General features: G+C 38.9%; 1 pseudogene; it reads left to right on the forward strand.

Annotated features, from left to right (window-relative positions):
* Positions 1–389: 389 nt before the first annotated feature.
* LOC118016493 lies at positions 390–907 on the forward strand (annotated as a pseudogene).
* Positions 908–4,402: the final 3,495 nt, after the last annotated feature.

A 4,402-nucleotide genomic window follows, 5' to 3' on the forward strand; every position in this document is an offset into this window, starting at 1 on the left:
AAATATCTTCTCCCATTCTGTAGGTTACCTTTTAGTTTTGTTGATTGTTTCCTTTGCTGTGCAGAAGCTTTTTATTTTGATGTAGTCCCAGTAGTTTATTTTTGCTTTTGCTTACCCTGCATCAGGAGACATATGTAGAAAGAAGTTGCTATGGCTGATGTCAAAAAAGTTACTGCCTGTGTTCTCTTCTAGGGTTTTTATGGCTTCAGGTCTCACATTTAGGTCATAAGCCATTTTGAATTTACTTTTGTGTATGGTGTAGGAAAGTGGTCCAGGGCGTACCTGGCTGGCTCAGTCAGTGGACCATGGGACTCTTGATCTTGGGGTTGTGAATTTGAGCCTCATGTTGGGTACAGAGATTACTTTACAAGGCAATCCCTTTCATGAAGATGGCACTGAAGGCAAAGAAGGAAGCCCCTGCCCCTCCCAAAGCCAAAGCCAAAGAAAGGCTTTGAAGGCAAAGAAAGCGGTGCTGAAAGACGTCCAAAGTCACAAAAAAAAGATCCACACGTCACCTACATCCTGATGACCGAAGACATTACGTCTCCAAAGGCAGCCCAAATATCCTCAAAAGAGCGCCCCCAGATGAAACAAGCTTGATCACTATGCCATCGTCAGGTTCTGACTACTGAGTCAGCCATGAAGACAATAGAAGACAACAACACACTTGTGTTCGTTGTGGATGTCAAGGCCAACAAGCACCAGATCAAGCAGGCTGTGAAGACGCTCTACGATTTTGACGTGGCTAAGGTCAACACCTTGATCAGGCCTGATGGAGAGAAGAAGGCATATATTCAACTGGTTCCTGACTATGATGCTTTGGATGTTGCCAACAAAATTAGGATCATCTAAACTGAGTCCAGCTGGCTAAATCTCAATATAAATTTTTTCACCAAAACAAAACCAAACCAATCAAAAAAACAAGGAAGTGGTCCAGTTTCTTTCTTTTGCGTGTGGTTGTCCAGTTTCCCCAACACCATTTGTTGAAGAAACATTCTTTTTCCCATTGGATATTCCTTCCTGCTTTGCCAAAGATTAATTGACCATATAGTTGTGGGTTTATTTCTGGGTTTTCAAGAAAAATAACTCAGGGTCCCTGGGTGGCTCAATTGGTTAATCATCTGACTCTTGATTTTGGCTCAGGTCATGATCTCAGGGTTGTGGGATGGAGCCCCGTACCAGGCTCTGTGCTCAGCATGGAGTCTGCTTGTCCCTCTCCCTCTGCTCCTCCCCCTGCTCTTTCTCTCTCTCTAAAATAAATAAATAAATAAAATCTTCAAAAAAAAAAAAAAAAACAACTGAATCTTAGTAAGAACAGTGAGATTTGTGGTGTGTTAAGTTGCTCCACTCTCATTTTCCACTCACCAGCTCTGGAATAGCCTCACAGCTTGAGTAGCTATGAAAACCAGTAACCTAGCAACCACCATAGGGGGCAGAATAGGTTTGGAGCTCCCAAAAAAGCCCTAGCCCCAATAGAATTGCCACTATTTTAATTTTTATTTTTATTTTAGAATTGCCACTATATGATCTATCTTGAAGTTCCCAAAATGCCCCATTCTCAATACTTGTCTTTGCTTCACCTAAGAGCTCACAGTATGAGAACAGCCCTGTCCCCAAGGCATTTATCATAAAACAATTAGCAGTGATTGTTTGATATTGCAGCTGCCTGAGGTGGCTATACCAGCTGAAGCTAATGAGAAGCTGACCAAGAAATTTAAATGGAAAAACTGGAGAATGAGATATTCAAAGGTGGCTTTGAAAAGATAAGGCATATTCCTGGGAATCTAGAAAACCACGCACATAGAAAGGCCTGAGTAAGCCACAAGAATGAAGCAGAAAATCAGAGAAGTTGTGGCCATGGAGGAACAAAAAGGAAAATAAAGTCACAATTCACTGAATGCTTATTGAGTGCCAGCCAGATGCTGTGCTCATTGCTTACAATATCCTGTCTCATGGGCACATATAATTACAATCCCCACGGAGCAGTTGAGGAAACTGGGGCTTTATGAGATTAGGTCTAGTAAGTGGCTAAGCCAAGTTTTGAACTCAGGCTGTCTGACTTCAATGTTTGTTCTAAGTCTGGATGTCTAGAATGGCCAAGAGTATAAAATGCTGCTGAGGGGACTAGTCAGTAAAGATGTAAACTTGTCTTTCGGATTTCTCAGCAAGGGGGTCTTTGAGGAACTTCTTGAAGTTCTGGAGCAAGAAGGCAGATAGATTCTAGTGGTTTGAAGAGGGAGCAGGAATAAGGAAATGGACGTGGTGTTCAGCTGTTTGCTTGGGAAGAGAAGGGAGGTAGGACCTTAGCTGGAAGATTGGTGAAGATGCAATGTTCTTTCTTATTTTTTGGAGATTCAGCATATGTACCTAGTACAGTGTAGCCAGCAAAAACCCTGTCTTTCAGGGGGTAAAAGTCCTGGCATCCTCGGCCCAGAGGAGATAGGAAGAAAGGAGGGTGAGGATGTTAGGCCTGATAGGCAAGAGAACTGAAATCTGACATTTAGAGACAAGCTACTTGGGTTCTTCTTAACCTTATCCTCCAATCGATTTCATTGCTTGCCCTTTTTACTTTAGAGATAGAACCTTGTCTTTAGAAATTAAGAAACAAGGCAGAATTGATGACCAAAAAACATCATAGTGAAGGAAGATTAATTATTTACATCATTCAAGTGCTCTGCAATTCTTTAAATGCAGTTACATCATCATTAGTCTTATTAATTACCATAAAAGCTTGCCAATGTTAGGTTTATAGCATGTCATCTTGATGATCTCTCTGTCTTCAGAGCATCCTAGGGATCCTTAAACACTATGCAGGAGTTGGAAACTGCTTGGTCTTACTGAGCAAGCAGTGAGTTCTAACTGAAAATCAGGATGAAGAAGTCTAGAGACTTAATGTACAAGCATGATGACTATACTTAATAATACTGTATTGAACCCTGAAGATATACTAGGAGAATACATTCCGGGTGCACTAATCATGCACACAAAATGCTAACTATATTAGCTTGACTAGTAATAATTTCATTAGGTATATATATCAAATCATTATGTTGTACACCTTAAATATATACAATTTTTTATCTAAAAATACATAAATAAATGAAAAATAAACAAATCTATTCATTTAAAAAAAAAAACAGAAGAAGGGCACTACTGGTTCTCAAACTTGGCTGCACATGGAAATGCGGAGCTTTAAAAACTATTGATGTCTGGGTTCCAATCTACAGACTGTATTCAAATTTAATTGTCCCAATAATGACTTTCAAAGGTAATTTTTAAAAAAATTAAGAATCATGTGTTGCATTTAGTTGTCATACTTTTTTGATGCCCTTTGAACAGGTCCTCAGTCTTTCTTTGCTTTTATGATCTTACATTTCTGAAGAGTAAGTCCAGTTACTTCATAGAATGTCCCACAATTTTTGTTTTTCTGATGTTTTCTCATGTTTAGTTTCAGATGATGCATTTTTGGCCATGAATACTATAAAAGTGATGTTGTGTCTTTCTCAGTCCATCCTGGAGGGGTAGAAAATTTTATTTGTCCCATTACTGGTGATGCTAACTTTAATCACTTGGTTAGGGTGGTGGCTGCCTGGTTTCTCCACTGTAAAGTTACTCTTTGTCCTCTTGCTATTAACAACTATCTTTGGAAAGATGCTTGGAGATTATGTCAATATTAGGTTTCTCATCAAATTTTCACCCATTGGTTTTAATCATACATTGATGATCTTTGATTGAAACAATTGTTATTACGGTGGTTGCTAAATGGTGATTTTCTAATCCCATCATTACTTTTGCATTTACAGTTGCCATTCTATCATAAGGAAGAGTTTGTTCTTTACTTACACTTATCTATTATACCACTTATCTATCATCTATATGTATTTGTATGGACTCATGGATTCTTATTTTAGTCTATTGGTCATTTCTGTTAATGCCATTATTTATATTGCATTCAACATCCCATATTTGACAGTGGGAACTCCTTCAACTAGCTCTGTGTCCTTTTGACATCTATTCTACACCTTTCGATTACACAGGGCTGACATGAAGACATAAATATCAAGCAACACAAAAACTTCACTTTCTCTTTTTTTTTATTTTTATTTTTTATTAATGTGACACAGAGAGAGAGATAGAGAGGGAATATGAGCAGGGGAGAGAGGCAGAGGGAGAGGGAGAAACAAACTCCTCGCTGAGGCAGGATCCTGATATGGGGCTCGATCCCAGGACCAAGATCATGCCCTGAGCTGAAGGCAGACGCTTAACCATCTGAGCCACCCAGGCGCCCCTTCACTTTCATAATTAATTGAAATCACACTCTACCATATATCTCAATGTTACCAAGTAAGGAATTCGACTAACTTCTAAAAAATAACCTTATTTATTTATTTATTTATTTATT

The sequence above is a fragment of the Mirounga leonina genome, unplaced genomic scaffold (assembly GCF_011800145.1).
Source record: "Mirounga leonina isolate KUSES-001 unplaced genomic scaffold, KU_Mleo_1.0 Mir_168, whole genome shotgun sequence".
NCBI lineage: Eukaryota > Metazoa > Chordata > Mammalia > Carnivora > Phocidae > Mirounga > Mirounga leonina.